This window comes from Physcomitrium patens, chromosome 24 (assembly GCF_059467195.1).
Source record: "Physcomitrium patens ecotype Gransden chromosome 24, ASM5946719v1, whole genome shotgun sequence".
Taxonomy (NCBI): Eukaryota; Viridiplantae; Streptophyta; class Bryopsida; order Funariales; family Funariaceae; genus Physcomitrium; species Physcomitrium patens.
The window spans coordinates 9,291,282-9,309,287 of NC_143433.1; the positions used below are offsets into that span (position 1 = coordinate 9,291,282).

Sequence of the window (18,006 nt, forward strand, 5' to 3'; positions counted from 1 at the left end):
ACTTCAGGAAACAATCTCAACCAAGCAGCAGTAGCAAACTTTGCTGATCTTTCAAGAGATGGGAGGTGAATCAATTGCTGAAGGGTGGGATGCAGGCCCTGTCCGGCATTCGCTGCTTGAATGGGCCTCAGGGCGAAGTGAAGATTAATGAGATTCGGGGAATGCTCTTTATGCAACTAATGCCTCTGGCTAGAGCGCGGTGTTCGCCGTCGAGAGGTATCCTAGCGGCTGGCCCTAGTCCATAAAGGTGGGTGTATTGCGGTGAAAGCAGTCCGAGGTGGCGTTGAAATGTTGAAAGTGGTGCCCTTCCTGGACCTATGAGCCTCCTGCTGCCACATGAAGGATGAGAGTCCTCCAGATTGGTTCATGATACACGGTTGTTTGAAATTTAGTTCGCCTGTCGTTTACTTCAACACTAGGTCAAACTACAATTCCCCTCATGTTCTTGTCGGTGATTCGCAGGTTCTCTGGGGTGGACCCAGTTTCTATTGGAGGAAAGTCGGACGCGTGTTCTTGTTTGGAATGACGAAGGCGCTGCGATTCTTCGTGGTCTTCAGCCTGACTCTCAGAGTCTCCCAGTCACGCTGGTGTGCTGGAATGGATCGTTCCGCTGATGTCGAAACTGACCAAAATATAAGATTTCAAAGGGCCAAGTCAAGACCAGGAGTTCTGTGCAAAACTCGATTGCGAAATTCAAAAATTGTCGTGCAATTGTGAAATTCAAAATTCGCCTCCAGACGGGATGTGTACACATGGAGTAGCAGAGTGGTGGGGTGAAAGCAGAAAAAAGGTCAACCGCTTTCAACAGCGATGACTCCGCAGAAAGTTCCTGATGAAAGTGCCAACATCGCGATGCTCTTAAAGGGCACACGCTGTGCATGAAAATAGCAGGGTCGATACGAGCTTGAAAACGGAAGTCGCCACCCAACTACACCGTCTATCATTTCTCTGGCAATCTCTCCGATCGTTGTACTCAAGTTACTTACGAAAATAAACTAGCTCGTGGCGAACTAAGAGAGTGGGGGTGTCTCCGCAGATCCCGACTGGTAGCATAACTGAATCGGTGCGTAGAACAACCTCTCTTGTTGCAGGATTAGCAGACAGACAAAGTCGGAATACGTTTGGCAGCACAGATTGAGAACTAGAGTGAGGAGATCGACCGGGGTTGTCCAATGGCTTCTGCTGGGGATGTTACGAGGGCCGCGCTTCCCAGGGCCCAGCCCCGCGCTGAAGGGCCAGCCTGCGTGCTAGGCATCGGCACTGCGGTGCCTCCCGCGGAGTTTCTGCAGAGTGAGTACCCCGACTTCTTCTTCAACATCACCAATTGCGGCGAGAAGGAAGCCCTGAAGGCCAAATTCAAGCGCATCTGTGACAAGTCGGGCATCAGGAAGCGCCACATGTTCCTCACGGAGGAGGTGCTCAAGGCCAACCCAGGCATCTGCACGTACATGGAGCCCTCCCTGAACGTCCGCCACGACATCGTGGTCGTCCAGGTCCCCAAGCTCGCCGCCGAGGCCGCCCAGAAGGCCATCAAGGAATGGGGCGGCCGCAAGTCCGACATTACCCACATCGTCTTCGCCACCACCTCGGGCGTCAACATGCCCGGAGCCGACCACGCCCTGGCCAAGCTGCTCGGCCTGAAGCCCACTGTGAAGCGTGTCATGATGTACCAAACCGGGTGTTTCGGCGGTGCATCCGTGCTCAGAGTGGCCAAGGATCTAGCCGAAAACAACAAGGGCGCCAGAGTGCTGGCAGTAGCGAGCGAGGTGACCGCAGTCACATACCGAGCCCCGAGCGAGAACCACTTGGACGGGCTTGTGGGCTCAGCTCTGTTCGGCGATGGCGCCGGCGTGTACGTGGTTGGATCCGACCCCAAGCCTGAGGTAGAGAAGCCATTGTTCGAAGTGCACTGGGCTGGAGAGACCATCTTGCCAGAGAGCGACGGAGCCATCGATGGACATCTCACCGAAGCGGGGCTCATCTTCCACCTCATGAAGGATGTACCCGGGCTCATCTCCAAGAACATCGAGAAGTTTTTGAACGAGGCCAGGAAGCCAGTGGGATCACCGGCATGGAACGAGATGTTCTGGGCGGTGCATCCCGGAGGTCCAGCCATTCTCGATCAGGTGGAGGCGAAGCTGAAGCTGACGAAGGACAAGATGCAAGGGAGCAGGGACATATTGTCCGAGTTTGGCAACATGTCTAGCGCCTCTGTGCTGTTTGTGTTGGATCAGATTCGGCACAGGTCTGTGAAGATGGGTGCGTCCACTTTGGGCGAGGGCAGCGAGTTCGGATTCTTCATTGGCTTCGGACCAGGACTGACACTGGAAGTGCTTGTGCTCCGCGCCGCTCCCAACTCCGCTTAGATTCCACCCCACCTCTCCTTTTTACTCCCCATTCTCACCAATTTGTATCATATCATATTATTGCATAGCATTGCATAGCATAGCATAGCATAGCATAGAAGTGTGCAATTCAATTTCAATGGTATTGCTTCCTGAGCTAGAGTTCGCGCTTAATTTTAAAAGAGAAATCAGGTTATCGAATCAACCTACGTTCTTGCTTCAGCGAGCTCTTTACACACTCTGAAATCTAGGTTCCACTGTTTCGTATCCGGAACCTGAACGATCTGGCGCCTGTGGGTATATTTCTCTCGCTGTGCTAAATTGGCAGTGCATCTACTCTAGCGTTCTTATTGTTCACTCAATTTATTTCTGGAAGACAGGAGTTTGGCAATGTATAGTCACAATGCAATCAGAGGTGCGAAGTACAGTCTTATTTAGAAAATTAGGGCTGGAAGAAGATGAAGTGGGAGTGTGTAGTGCGCATTGTGCCGATGGATCTGAAATTCATCAGGAATGTAATTCATCGGTGAATCTCCGGACCATGTGTTCGTTTGAGCTTTTATAATTGCAGCCTCTAAGTCAGCTGCGATTGTTCGACACTACCCACTGTTTCTTTGAGCTGTTTCTCGTCACTTTTGAATCTGTTGCTGTAGCATTGGAAACTGAGAAGAGAAGGGTCTGCAAGGAATTGGTTGGTTGCATTGAACTCATGGTAGCATGGCCCAGCCAACAATTAATGAAAACTGTGATTTGTTGTCTGTCGGTCATTGAGAAAGTTAATCCTCCACCAGTTTCAGTGATATCTGGACACAAACAGTGGGTGTTTCACTAAATTCTCAAAATTCAAATGCAGTTGGAATGTGTTAAATGGTGTGGTATTCAAGACATTTTGGGCTTGGTGTAACATAAAATTCAAATATTAGGCATGGTGTGATGTAATATCCAAATTTTGGGCATGGTGGAATATAAAATCCAAATTTTGGGCATGGTGGAATATAATATCCAAATTTTGGGCATGGTGTAATATAACATCCAAAGTTTGGGCATGGTGGAATAAAACATCCAAAATTTTGGGCATGGTGTAATATAATATCCAAAATTTTGGGCCTGGTGTAACATGCATAGGGTTAATAAATAAGGTTAAAATCATCTGATCAGAAAATTTTGAAAACAGCTGTATCTTGTGCTAATGATAACATTCAAATTAACCAATGCTTGAACAAATTCATGAAAGTTTGGCACACCAATAGGGAAGCTTGGACACAACGGAAGCAAAGTCACAAAATAAAATAAAGGGAAGATCATCACATCAATCGCTGAACATCCATCCTCCTGAAACTCCACTAAACGTACAAAGACAGCTAAACAAATTTGAACAATCCATGACCACTCAAGTAGATGTCTTGGCTGTTGCTGAAAGTGAACTCTTATTCATTTTTGCTTGCAAACAAGAGACTCACCATAATAGAACCTTTCTTCCTCTTCTACTTCTAAAGTTAGGAAATATATACACAACTACGCATTGCAATTGCAATTTAAAAGCTGTGTGAGTTAACAGAGGTGGTCAAGGGTGAAGGCACCACACAACCTCAACTCCAAGCATTTACACAAGAATCTCCTACTAATGTACAATGTTAATTGTAACGTCAATGTGACGCACTTCCTACTAATGTACAATATTAGTTAATTGTAACGTCAATGTGACCCACACGAAGATGAACGGAACAAAATTGGGAGGTGAAGCAGTGTCAACTAGCAAGAGGCGCGAGCGGGGAAGGGCCCTGGTGTGCCGGTCCAGCCTTGAACGCATTCCAACAAAGGAGCCACCAATTGGCCTGCAGAAATGGCATTGAACACCTTCTCAATCTCTTGCCCAGGAGACACCGTCCTCTGCCCGGACAGGAGCTGCGTCTTCAAGTCTCCGCGCACTAGCTTGTATAATGGATACGTCCTACAGTCTTGAATCCTGTTGGGAACCGAGGATAGTCCCTTTGTGTCATATGCTTCTCGCACCGCGGGCACCACACGGCTCAGCTGCAGCTTCAGCTCTGCCTCAAACACTGGAATCTGCCTAAACACTGCGTTGGAGGTCTCCTTGTCGGCACTCTTCAAGGCACGGCTCACCAGCACCCCTCGCAGTTTCTCCATTAGAGGGTATGAATCACTGGTGGAATCGTCGATGTAGCTGAACACCGGCTGACGATCCACTACCATCAGTAGTTCCTTTTCGCAGAAGCGTGATGGCAGCAGTGATCCGTCGCTGCCCATGAAGAGCGTCTTCTTGGCCACCTGTGTCACTACTTGCTTCACGGCCGACTGCATGGTCTCTTCGACATGACGCAGGTCGACAGCCTGGCACAAGCCTACCAAGAAGGTGGCGCTCATGAGCTTGAGAATCTCCATGGCTTCCTCCGTTTTGCGGGCTGACACCAATCCCAGTGAGTTCACATCTTGGTTGTGTTGCTCCGCGCTTTGGACATGGGTGGTGACCGGGTTGGCTAGGTAGTTAATCTCAGATAAGTACGAGGCCATGGCGATCTCTGCCCCTTTCATGCCGTAATCCAGGCTGGGGTTGGGTCCCCCGCTCAAATTGGACGGTAATCCGTTGTTGTAGTAGTCGTTCACAAGTTCGGAGAATTGTGCGAACATGAGCTTAGCGATGGCGGCCAGCGCCAGGCGCGTGTTGTCCATAGACACGCCGATGGGCGTGCCCTGGAAGTTGCCGCCGTGCAGGGCGATGCCCCTGGCAGCGTCGATGATGGGATTGTCGTTCACAGAGTTGATCTCCCGCTCGATGGCGTGGGTGGCGTTGCGGATGACCTCCACCTGAGGGCCCAGCCACTGCGGGGAAGTTCGCAGCGCGTATCTGTCCTGCTTGGGCTTGCGCAGGGGGTCGGTCTCATTGAACTTGGCGGCAGCCTTCATGAAGGAACTCCCGTCCAGCACCCACTCCATGACAGCCGCAGCTTCCATCTGTCCGGGGTGGTGCTTCAGCTTGTGAGTCAGGGGGTCGGCAAATTCGGGCTTGCCCTGCATTACCTCGCAAAAGAGCGCGGACAGAACCTCGGCGAGCAACACCATGATGTTGGCATCGTAGCACACGGTGGAAGCGAGGGCGGAACCGACTGCGGTGCCGTTGACAAGGGCGAGCCCTTCCTTGGGCGCCAGCTCGAAGGGCTTCTCCACGCCTGCGATGCGCAAGGCCTCCAGCGCGGAAACCTCTCGTCCGTCCTCGGTGACGGCTTTGGAATTGGGGCGACCGGTAAGCAGGCCGGCGATATACGACAAGGGGACGAGGTCGCCGGATGCCGTGATGGTACCCCGCAAGGGCAACTTGGGGGTGACGTGCGCGTTGAGTAGCTTCTCCATAGCTTGGAGGATCTCCCAGCGGATGCCAGAATAGCCCTGCATCAGCGTGTTGGTACGCACTAGCATCGCCGCTCGGGCAGTCTCGGATGGCAGGGAGTTACCCTTGCTGAGGACTCCCGCATTCAGGAAGCGGATGAGTTCGCGCTGGAGCTCCACTCCTTGCTGCGTGCGACGATGAGAGGTCGCTCCGAACCCGGTGGTAACGCCGTAGATGTCACCTCCGCCCATGATCCTGTCGAGCACCCAGTTGGAGCTCTCGTCCACTCTACTCTTGGCATTGGCAGCATCGAGCACGACATGCACGTCGGGTCTGCGAGCAACGGCTGCTACCTGAGGTACGGTGAGGGTGGCTCCCTCGATCATGACCTGGGTGGCATTTTGGTAAGTGTCGACCATCCGCTTGATTTCTTCGAGGTGGCTGCATTCCATGGCCTTGGCGGTCTTGGCCCAGTTGAGAGGATCCGCACCATGAACTGCTCCATTACCGAGTAGGCCAATGCAGTACGGAGATGTGTTATCATCGAGCATCATCATGTCTGAAGATGCCGCATCAATTTGCTCACCTGATCCGACGACATTAAGCTCCCCAGCTCGTGGTGCCATTGTTGGTATTGAAGACCTGCAATTACACTATCTGTCGAGATCTACTGGGTGCGCGGAGCTACGCAAGACTGTGATGTACTGAGAGTTCGAAGTCGTGCCTGAACGCCTACTTCAGGAAACAATCTCAACCAAGCAGCAGTAGCAAACTTTGCTGATCTTTCAAGAGATGGGAGGTGAATCAATTGCTGAAGGGTGGGATGCAGGCCCTGTCCGGCATTCGCTGCTTGAATGGGCCTCAGGGCGAAGTGAAGATTAATGAGATTCGGGGAATGCTCTTTATGCAACTAATGCCTCTGGCTAGAGCGCGGTGTTCGCCGTCGAGAGGTATCCTAGCGGCTGGCCCTAGTCCATAAAGGTGGGTGTATTGCGGTGAAAGCAGTCCGAGGTGGCGTTGAAATGTTGAAAGTGGTGCCCTTCCTGGACCTATGAGCCTCCTGCTGCCACATGAAGGATGAGAGTCCTCCAGATTGGTTCATGATACACGGTTGTTTGAAATTTAGTTCGCCTGTCGTTTACTTCAACACTAGGTCAAACTACAATTCCCCTCATGTTCTTGTCGGTGATTCGCAGGTTCTCTGGGGTGGACCCAGTTTCTATTGGAGGAAAGTCGGACGCGTGTTCTTGTTTGGAATGACGAAGGCGCTGCGATTCTTCGTGGTCTTCAGCCTGACTCTCAGAGTCTCCCAGTCACGCTGGTGTGCTGGAATGGATCGTTCCGCTGATGTCGAAACTGACCAAAATATAAGATTTCAAAGGGCCAAGTCAAGACCAGGAGTTCTGTGCAAAACTCGATTGCGAAATTCAAAAATTGTCGTGCAATTGTGAAATTCAAAATTCGCCTCCAGACGGGATGTGTACACATGGAGTAGCAGAGTGGTGGGGTGAAAGCAGAAAAAAGGTCAACCGCTTTCAACAGCGATGACTCCGCAGAAAGTTCCTGATGAAAGTGCCAACATCGCGATGCTCTTAAAGGGCACACGCTGTGCATGAAAATAGCAGGGTCGATACGAGCTTGAAAACGGAAGTCGCCACCCAACTACACCGTCTATCATTTCTCTGGCAATCTCTCCGATCGTTGTACTCAAGTTACTTACGAAAATAAACTAGCTCGTGGCGAACTAAGAGAGTGGGGGTGTCTCCGCAGATCCCGACTGGTAGCATAACTGAATCGGTGCGTAGAACAACCTCTCTTGTTGCAGGATTAGCAGACAGACAAAGTCGGAATACGTTTGGCAGCACAGATTGAGAACTAGAGTGAGGAGATCGACCGGGGTTGTCCAATGGCTTCTGCTGGGGATGTTACGAGGGCCGCGCTTCCCAGGGCCCAGCCCCGCGCTGAAGGGCCAGCCTGCGTGCTAGGCATCGGCACTGCGGTGCCTCCCGCGGAGTTTCTGCAGAGTGAGTACCCCGACTTCTTCTTCAACATCACCAATTGCGGCGAGAAGGAAGCCCTGAAGGCCAAATTCAAGCGCATCTGTGACAAGTCGGGCATCAGGAAGCGCCACATGTTCCTCACGGAGGAGGTGCTCAAGGCCAACCCAGGCATCTGCACGTACATGGAGCCCTCCCTGAACGTCCGCCACGACATCGTGGTCGTCCAGGTCCCCAAGCTCGCCGCCGAGGCCGCCCAGAAGGCCATCAAGGAATGGGGCGGCCGCAAGTCCGACATTACCCACATCGTCTTCGCCACCACCTCGGGCGTCAACATGCCCGGAGCCGACCACGCCCTGGCCAAGCTGCTCGGCCTGAAGCCCACTGTGAAGCGTGTCATGATGTACCAAACCGGGTGTTTCGGCGGTGCATCCGTGCTCAGAGTGGCCAAGGATCTAGCCGAAAACAACAAGGGCGCCAGAGTGCTGGCAGTAGCGAGCGAGGTGACCGCAGTCACATACCGAGCCCCGAGCGAGAACCACTTGGACGGGCTTGTGGGCTCAGCTCTGTTCGGCGATGGCGCCGGCGTGTACGTGGTTGGATCCGACCCCAAGCCTGAGGTAGAGAAGCCATTGTTCGAAGTGCACTGGGCTGGAGAGACCATCTTGCCAGAGAGCGACGGAGCCATCGATGGACATCTCACCGAAGCGGGGCTCATCTTCCACCTCATGAAGGATGTACCCGGGCTCATCTCCAAGAACATCGAGAAGTTTTTGAACGAGGCCAGGAAGCCAGTGGGATCACCGGCATGGAACGAGATGTTCTGGGCGGTGCATCCCGGAGGTCCAGCCATTCTCGATCAGGTGGAGGCGAAGCTGAAGCTGACGAAGGACAAGATGCAAGGGAGCAGGGACATATTGTCCGAGTTTGGCAACATGTCTAGCGCCTCTGTGCTGTTTGTGTTGGATCAGATTCGGCACAGGTCTGTGAAGATGGGTGCGTCCACTTTGGGCGAGGGCAGCGAGTTCGGATTCTTCATTGGCTTCGGACCAGGACTGACACTGGAAGTGCTTGTGCTCCGCGCCGCTCCCAACTCCGCTTAGATTCCACCCCACCTCTCCTTTTTACTCCCCATTCTCACCAATTTGTATCATATCATATTATTGCATAGCATTGCATAGCATAGCATAGCATAGCATAGAAGTGTGCAATTCAATTTCAATGGTATTGCTTCCTGAGCTAGAGTTCGCGCTTAATTTTAAAAGAGAAATCAGGTTATCGAATCAACCTACGTTCTTGCTTCAGCGAGCTCTTTACACACTCTGAAATCTAGGGTTCCACTGTTTCGTATCCGGAACCTGAACGATCTGGCGCCTGTGGGTATATTTCTCTCGCTGTGCTAAATTGGCAGTGCATCTACTCTAGCGTTCTTATTGTTCACTCAATTTATTTCTGGAAGACAGGAGTTTGGCAATGTATAGTCACAATGCAATCAGAGGTGCGAAGTACAGTCTTATTTAGAAAATTAGGGCTGGAAGAAGATGAAGTGGGAGTGTGTAGTGCGCATTGTGCCGATGGATCTGAAATTCATCAGGAATGTAATTCATCGGTGAATCTCCGGACCATGTGTTCGTTTGAGCTTTTATAATTGCAGCCTCTAAGTCAGCTGCGATTGTTCGACACTACCCACTGTTTCTTTGAGCTGTTTCTCGTCACTTTTGAATCTGTTGCTGTAGCATTGGAAACTGAGAAGAGAAGGGTCTGCAAGGAATTGGTTGGTTGCATTGAACTCATGGTAGCATGGCCCAGCCAACAATTAATGAAAACTGTGATTTGTTGTCTGTCGGTCATTGAGAAAGTTAATCCTCCACCAGTTTCAGTGATATCTGGACACAAACAGTGGGTGTTTCACTAAATTCTCAAAATTCAAATGCAGTTGGAATGTGTTAAATGGTGTGGTATTCAAGACATTTTGGGCTTGGTGTAACATAAAATTCAAATATTAGGCATGGTGTGATGTAATATCCAAATTTTGGGCATGGTGGAATATAAAATCCAAATTTTGGGCATGGTGGAATATAATATCCAAATTTTGGGCATGGTGTAATATAACATCCAAAGTTTGGGCATGGTGGAATAAAACATCCAAAATTTTGGGCATGGTGTAATATAATATCCAAAATTTTGGGCCTGGTGTAACATGCATAGGGTTAATAAATAAGGTTAAAATCATCTGATCAGAAAATTTTGAAAACAGCTGTATCTTGTGCTAATGATAACATTCAAATTAACCAATGCTTGAACAAATTCATGAAAGTTTGGCACACCAATAGGGAAGCTTGGACACAACGGAAGCAAAGTCACAAAATAAAATAAAGGGAAGATCATCACATCAATCGCTGAACATCCATCCTCCTGAAACTCCACTAAACGTACAAAGACAGCTAAACAAATTTGAACAATCCATGACCACTCAAGTAGATGTCTTGGCTGTTGCTGAAAGTGAACTCTTATTCATTTTTGCTTGCAAACAAGAGACTCACCATAATAGAACCTTTCTTCCTCTTCTACTTCTAAAGTTAGGAAATATATACACAACTACGCATTGCAATTGCAATTTAAAAGCTGTGTGAGTTAACAGAGGTGGTCAAGGGTGAAGGCACCACACAACCTCAACTCCAAGCATTTACACAAGAATCTCCTACTAATGTACAATGTTAATTGTAACGTCAATGTGACGCACTTCCTACTAATGTACAATATTAGTTAATTGTAACGTCAATGTGACCCACACGAAGATGAACGGAACAAAATTGGGAGGTGAAGCAGTGTCAACTAGCAAGAGGCGCGAGCGGGGAAGGGCCCTGGTGTGCCGGTCCAGCCTTGAACGCATTCCAACAAAGGAGCCACCAATTGGCCTGCAGAAATGGCATTGAACACCTTCTCAATCTCTTGCCCAGGAGACACCGTCCTCTGCCCGGACAGGAGCTGCGTCTTCAAGTCTCCGCGCACTAGCTTGTATAATGGATACGTCCTACAGTCTTGAATCCTGTTGGGAACCGAGGATAGTCCCTTTGTGTCATATGCTTCTCGCACCGCGGGCACCACACGGCTCAGCTGCAGCTTCAGCTCTGCCTCAAACACTGGAATCTGCCTAAACACTGCGTTGGAGGTCTCCTTGTCGGCACTCTTCAAGGCACGGCTCACCAGCACCCCTCGCAGTTTCTCCATTAGAGGGTATGAATCACTGGTGGAATCGTCGATGTAGCTGAACACCGGCTGACGATCCACTACCATCAGTAGTTCCTTTTCGCAGAAGCGTGATGGCAGCAGTGATCCGTCGCTGCCCATGAAGAGCGTCTTCTTGGCCACCTGTGTCACTACTTGCTTCACGGCCGACTGCATGGTCTCTTCGACATGACGCAGGTCGACAGCCTGGCACAAGCCTACCAAGAAGGTGGCGCTCATGAGCTTGAGAATCTCCATGGCTTCCTCCGTTTTGCGGGCTGACACCAATCCCAGTGAGTTCACATCTTGGTTGTGTTGCTCCGCGCTTTGGACATGGGTGGTGACCGGGTTGGCTAGGTAGTTAATCTCAGATAAGTACGAGGCCATGGCGATCTCTGCCCCTTTCATGCCGTAATCCAGGCTGGGGTTGGGTCCCCCGCTCAAATTGGACGGTAATCCGTTGTTGTAGTAGTCGTTCACAAGTTCGGAGAATTGTGCGAACATGAGCTTAGCGATGGCGGCCAGCGCCAGGCGCGTGTTGTCCATAGACACGCCGATGGGCGTGCCCTGGAAGTTGCCGCCGTGCAGGGCGATGCCCCTGGCAGCGTCGATGATGGGATTGTCGTTCACAGAGTTGATCTCCCGCTCGATGGCGTGGGTGGCGTTGCGGATGACCTCCACCTGAGGGCCCAGCCACTGCGGGGAAGTTCGCAGCGCGTATCTGTCCTGCTTGGGCTTGCGCAGGGGGTCGGTCTCATTGAACTTGGCGGCAGCCTTCATGAAGGAACTCCCGTCCAGCACCCACTCCATGACAGCCGCAGCTTCCATCTGTCCGGGGTGGTGCTTCAGCTTGTGAGTCAGGGGGTCGGCAAATTCGGGCTTGCCCTGCATTACCTCGCAAAAGAGCGCGGACAGAACCTCGGCGAGCAACACCATGATGTTGGCATCGTAGCACACGGTGGAAGCGAGGGCGGAACCGACTGCGGTGCCGTTGACAAGGGCGAGCCCTTCCTTGGGCGCCAGCTCGAAGGGCTTCTCCACGCCTGCGATGCGCAAGGCCTCCAGCGCGGAAACCTCTCGTCCGTCCTCGGTGACGGCTTTGGAATTGGGGCGACCGGTAAGCAGGCCGGCGATATACGACAAGGGGACGAGGTCGCCGGATGCCGTGATGGTACCCCGCAAGGGCAACTTGGGGGTGACGTGCGCGTTGAGTAGCTTCTCCATAGCTTGGAGGATCTCCCAGCGGATGCCAGAATAGCCCTGCATCAGCGTGTTGGTACGCACTAGCATCGCCGCTCGGGCAGTCTCGGATGGCAGGGAGTTACCCTTGCTGAGGACTCCCGCATTCAGGAAGCGGATGAGTTCGCGCTGGAGCTCCACTCCTTGCTGCGTGCGACGATGAGAGGTCGCTCCGAACCCGGTGGTAACGCCGTAGATGTCACCTCCGCCCATGATCCTGTCGAGCACCCAGTTGGAGCTCTCGTCCACTCTACTCTTGGCATTGGCAGCATCGAGCACGACATGCACGTCGGGTCTGCGAGCAACGGCTGCTACCTGAGGTACGGTGAGGGTGGCTCCCTCGATCATGACCTGGGTGGCATTTTGGTAAGTGTCGACCATCCGCTTGATTTCTTCGAGGTGGCTGCATTCCATGGCCTTGGCGGTCTTGGCCCAGTTGAGAGGATCCGCACCATGAACTGCTCCATTACCGAGTAGGCCAATGCAGTACGGAGATGTGTTATCATCGAGCATCATCATGTCTGAAGATGCCGCATCAATTTGCTCACCTGATCCGACGACATTAAGCTCCCCAGCTCGTGGTGCCATTGTTGGTATTGAAGACCTGCAATTACACTATCTGTCGAGATCTACTGGGTGCGCGGAGCTACGCAAGACTGTGATGTACTGAGAGTTCGAAGTCGTGCCTGAACGCCTACTTCAGGAAACAATCTCAACCAAGCAGCAGTAGCAAACTTTGCTGATCTTTCAAGAGATGGGAGGTGAATCAATTGCTGAAGGGTGGGATGCAGGCCCTGTCCGGCATTCGCTGCTTGAATGGGCCTCAGGGCGAAGTGAAGATTAATGAGATTCGGGGAATGCTCTTTATGCAACTAATGCCTCTGGCTAGAGCGCGGTGTTCGCCGTCGAGAGGTATCCTAGCGGCTGGCCCTAGTCCATAAAGGTGGGTGTATTGCGGTGAAAGCAGTCCGAGGTGGCGTTGAAATGTTGAAAGTGGTGCCCTTCCTGGACCTATGAGCCTCCTGCTGCCACATGAAGGATGAGAGTCCTCCAGATTGGTTCATGATACACGGTTGTTTGAAATTTAGTTCGCCTGTCGTTTACTTCAACACTAGGTCAAACTACAATTCCCCTCATGTTCTTGTCGGTGATTCGCAGGTTCTCTGGGGTGGACCCAGTTTCTATTGGAGGAAAGTCGGACGCGTGTTCTTGTTTGGAATGACGAAGGCGCTGCGATTCTTCGTGGTCTTCAGCCTGACTCTCAGAGTCTCCCAGTCACGCTGGTGTGCTGGAATGGATCGTTCCGCTGATGTCGAAACTGACCAAAATATAAGATTTCAAAGGGCCAAGTCAAGACCAGGAGTTCTGTGCAAAACTCGATTGCGAAATTCAAAAATTGTCGTGCAATTGTGAAATTCAAAATTCGCCTCCAGACGGGATGTGTACACATGGAGTAGCAGAGTGGTGGGGTGAAAGCAGAAAAAAGGTCAACCGCTTTCAACAGCGATGACTCCGCAGAAAGTTCCTGATGAAAGTGCCAACATCGCGATGCTCTTAAAGGGCACACGCTGTGCATGAAAATAGCAGGGTCGATACGAGCTTGAAAACGGAAGTCGCCACCCAACTACACCGTCTATCATTTCTCTGGCAATCTCTCCGATCGTTGTACTCAAGTTACTTACGAAAATAAACTAGCTCGTGGCGAACTAAGAGAGTGGGGGTGTCTCCGCAGATCCCGACTGGTAGCATAACTGAATCGGTGCGTAGAACAACCTCTCTTGTTGCAGGATTAGCAGACAGACAAAGTCGGAATACGTTTGGCAGCACAGATTGAGAACTAGAGTGAGGAGATCGACCGGGGTTGTCCAATGGCTTCTGCTGGGGATGTTACGAGGGCCGCGCTTCCCAGGGCCCAGCCCCGCGCTGAAGGGCCAGCCTGCGTGCTAGGCATCGGCACTGCGGTGCCTCCCGCGGAGTTTCTGCAGAGTGAGTACCCCGACTTCTTCTTCAACATCACCAATTGCGGCGAGAAGGAAGCCCTGAAGGCCAAATTCAAGCGCATCTGTGACAAGTCGGGCATCAGGAAGCGCCACATGTTCCTCACGGAGGAGGTGCTCAAGGCCAACCCAGGCATCTGCACGTACATGGAGCCCTCCCTGAACGTCCGCCACGACATCGTGGTCGTCCAGGTCCCCAAGCTCGCCGCCGAGGCCGCCCAGAAGGCCATCAAGGAATGGGGCGGCCGCAAGTCCGACATTACCCACATCGTCTTCGCCACCACCTCGGGCGTCAACATGCCCGGAGCCGACCACGCCCTGGCCAAGCTGCTCGGCCTGAAGCCCACTGTGAAGCGTGTCATGATGTACCAAACCGGGTGTTTCGGCGGTGCATCCGTGCTCAGAGTGGCCAAGGATCTAGCCGAAAACAACAAGGGCGCCAGAGTGCTGGCAGTAGCGAGCGAGGTGACCGCAGTCACATACCGAGCCCCGAGCGAGAACCACTTGGACGGGCTTGTGGGCTCAGCTCTGTTCGGCGATGGCGCCGGCGTGTACGTGGTTGGATCCGACCCCAAGCCTGAGGTAGAGAAGCCATTGTTCGAAGTGCACTGGGCTGGAGAGACCATCTTGCCAGAGAGCGACGGAGCCATCGATGGACATCTCACCGAAGCGGGGCTCATCTTCCACCTCATGAAGGATGTACCCGGGCTCATCTCCAAGAACATCGAGAAGTTTTTGAACGAGGCCAGGAAGCCAGTGGGATCACCGGCATGGAACGAGATGTTCTGGGCGGTGCATCCCGGAGGTCCAGCCATTCTCGATCAGGTGGAGGCGAAGCTGAAGCTGACGAAGGACAAGATGCAAGGGAGCAGGGACATATTGTCCGAGTTTGGCAACATGTCTAGCGCCTCTGTGCTGTTTGTGTTGGATCAGATTCGGCACAGGTCTGTGAAGATGGGTGCGTCCACTTTGGGCGAGGGCAGCGAGTTCGGATTCTTCATTGGCTTCGGACCAGGACTGACACTGGAAGTGCTTGTGCTCCGCGCCGCTCCCAACTCCGCTTAGATTCCACCCCACCTCTCCTTTTTACTCCCCATTCTCACCAATTTGTATCATATCATATTATTGCATAGCATTGCATAGCATAGCATAGCATAGCATAGCATAGAAGTGTGCAATTCAATTTCAATGGTATTGCTTCCTGAGCTAGAGTTCGCGCTTAATTTTAAAAGAGAAATCAGGTTATCGAATCAACCTACGTTCTTGCTTCAGCGAGCTCTTTACACACTCTGAAATCTAGGGTTCCACTGTTTCGTATCCGGAACCTGAACGATCTGGCGCCTGTGGGTATATTTCTCTCGCTGTGCTAAATTGGCAGTGCATCTACTCTAGCGTTCTTATTGTTCACTCAATTTATTTCTGGAAGACAGGAGTTTGGCAATGTATAGTCACAATGCAATCAGAGGTGCGAAGTACAGTCTTATTTAGAAAATTAGGGCTGGAAGAAGATGAAGTGGGAGTGTGTAGTGCGCATTGTGCCGATGGATCTGAAATTCATCAGGAATGTAATTCATCGGTGAATCTCCGGACCATGTGTTCGTTTGAGCTTTTATAATTGCAGCCTCTAAGTCAGCTGCGATTGTTCGACACTACCCACTGTTTCTTTGAGCTGTTTCTCGTCACTTTTGAATCTGTTGCTGTAGCATTGGAAACTGAGAAGAGAAGGGTCTGCAAGGAATTGGTTGGTTGCATTGAACTCATGGTAGCATGGCCCAGCCAACAATTAATGAAAACTGTGATTTGTTGTCTGTCGGTCATTGAGAAAGTTAATCCTCCACCAGTTTCAGTGATATCTGGACACAAACAGTGGGTGTTTCACTAAATTCTCAAAATTCAAATGCAGTTGGAATGTGTTAAATGGTGTGGTATTCAAGACATTTTGGGCTTGGTGTAACATAAAATTCAAATATTAGGCATGGTGTGATGTAATATCCAAATTTTGGGCATGGTGGAATATAAAATCCAAATTTTGGGCATGGTGGAATATAATATCCAAATTTTGGGCATGGTGTAATATAACATCCAAAGTTTGGGCATGGTGGAATAAAACATCCAAAATTTTGGGCATGGTGTAATATAATATCCAAAATTTTGGGCCTGGTGTAACATGCATAGGGTTAATAAATAAGGTTAAAATCATCTGATCAGAAAATTTTGAAAACAGCTGTATCTTGTGCTAATGATAACATTCAAATTAACCAATGCTTGAACAAATTCATGAAAGTTTGGCACACCAATAGGGAAGCTTGGACACAACGGAAGCAAAGTCACAAAATAAAATAAAGGGAAGATCATCACATCAATCGCTGAACATCCATCCTCCTGAAACTCCACTAAACGTACAAAGACAGCTAAACAAATTTGAACAATCCATGACCACTCAAGTAGATGTCTTGGCTGTTGCTGAAAGTGAACTCTTATTCATTTTTGCTTGCAAACAAGAGACTCACCATAATAGAACCTTTCTTCCTCTTCTACTTCTAAAGTTAGGAAATATATACACAACTACGCATTGCAATTGCAATTTAAAAGCCCTGAATGGATTCTAGTGCTTTAGGCTTATGCTCTTTGCAATAACAGAGGTTTTGGGTGAATGTACCACACAACTTCGATTATAAGCTTTTTCTTTATATACTCCTTTTGATTTTATTTCCTTTTTATGTTGTTTTTCTAATATTTAGATTTGCTTTAATTTCTTGTATCAGGTAGTTAGATTGTTCGGATGTAACTTCTTATTTAGCATGAAGACGTAGTCATTTTTATTGATAAGTGGTTTTTTAAGTCACTTTAGTTTTGTTTTCATTTCTTTTAACTGAGTGGTGCATTAAAACTTTATTAATTGGAATGTTGTTATAGGAAGTTGGTGTGAAAACAACATTTCCTATGGTTAGTTGACTTTATCACTTATAATATTACTAATTTTTGGTATTTGTGTATCTTGTGTATGATGTAATGCGAACTGAGCTCATAGCTTTGTGTTTTTTTTGCAATGAAAGTGTTTTGGTCTTTTTTTTGAAGTTAGTTAATTATGGACTTAGTAATTATAATGTTCTAAATCAATCGCCATGTTGCTTAAAATCTAAGAAATCTTCATTTATCTTAGAAACCTAATTTCTATAATCCTACTTACTAGAATTTTAATAATATTTTATTTGACCATTCTATCGAGTTCAATTTTACAATACTCTTATAATTCAATTATAATTACAAATCTATAAAATTTTACTTTGTTGATTTATTTTAAAATAAAATTTTCTATAATATAATACTTCCCTCTTACTTTCACCTAATAGTGGTGTTATGATACAACATTACCTTGAGTTTAAAACTTCTTTTATTTCAAACTCTTAGTTATGTATTTTTGTAGGAGATATTGGTAATTACTTTCTTTTTGGGTTATTAATTGCAATGAAAGACTCAATGAGAAAGAAGGAGATTACATCATGGATATTGAATGACTTTGATAATTGCAATCAATATGCAACTAAATTTATTTATTTTTAGATACGAAATGAGTAATAATATAATTTCTCAACTCATACAAATACTCATTTAATTTAACATTTGACTTGTATTATAATAAAGAGAAGTACACAAAATCTATAAGACAAGTAGTTACAACTTTCTTAGATAACAATTGCAATGTAATTTAAAATTACATAATTGCATACCATACTTATTACAAATATACTTTGAATAAAATTTTATTTTGCAATTCATACTAATAAGATAGGTGTGTGTTATTACTATCAAGATTCAATACTATCAACTATTGTTGTCTAGATTCTAAACTA

At 49.1% G+C, this 18,006-nt stretch overlaps 5 pseudogenes across 5 annotated transcripts; 3 read left to right on the forward strand and 2 right to left on the reverse strand.

Moving 5' to 3' along the window:
* The first annotated feature begins 106 nt into the window (after positions 1-106).
* On the forward strand, positions 107-2,947 carry LOC149986413 (naringenin-chalcone synthase pseudogene; annotated as a pseudogene). The gene is made up of 2 exons (XR_016500778.1): positions 107-247; positions 463-2,947. The product of XR_016500778.1 is annotated as a naringenin-chalcone synthase pseudogene (transcript).
* An 806-nt stretch (positions 2,948-3,753) lies between these two features.
* On the reverse strand, positions 3,754-6,317 carry LOC149986414 (phenylalanine ammonia-lyase pseudogene; annotated as a pseudogene). The gene has a single exon (XR_016500758.1). The product of XR_016500758.1 is annotated as a phenylalanine ammonia-lyase pseudogene (transcript).
* A 214-nt stretch (positions 6,318-6,531) lies between these two features.
* LOC149986415 (naringenin-chalcone synthase pseudogene) lies at positions 6,532-9,373 on the forward strand (annotated as a pseudogene). Its single transcript, XR_016500777.1, has 2 exons — positions 6,532-6,672; positions 6,888-9,373. The product of XR_016500777.1 is annotated as a naringenin-chalcone synthase pseudogene (transcript).
* An 806-nt stretch (positions 9,374-10,179) lies between these two features.
* Positions 10,180-12,743, reverse strand: LOC149986416 (phenylalanine ammonia-lyase pseudogene; annotated as a pseudogene). The gene has a single exon (XR_016500759.1). The product of XR_016500759.1 is annotated as a phenylalanine ammonia-lyase pseudogene (transcript).
* Positions 12,744-12,957: 214 nt separating this feature from the next.
* Positions 12,958-15,804, forward strand: LOC149986417 (naringenin-chalcone synthase pseudogene; annotated as a pseudogene). Its single transcript, XR_016500772.1, has 2 exons — positions 12,958-13,098; positions 13,314-15,804. The product of XR_016500772.1 is annotated as a naringenin-chalcone synthase pseudogene (transcript).
* Positions 15,805-18,006: the final 2,202 nt, after the last annotated feature.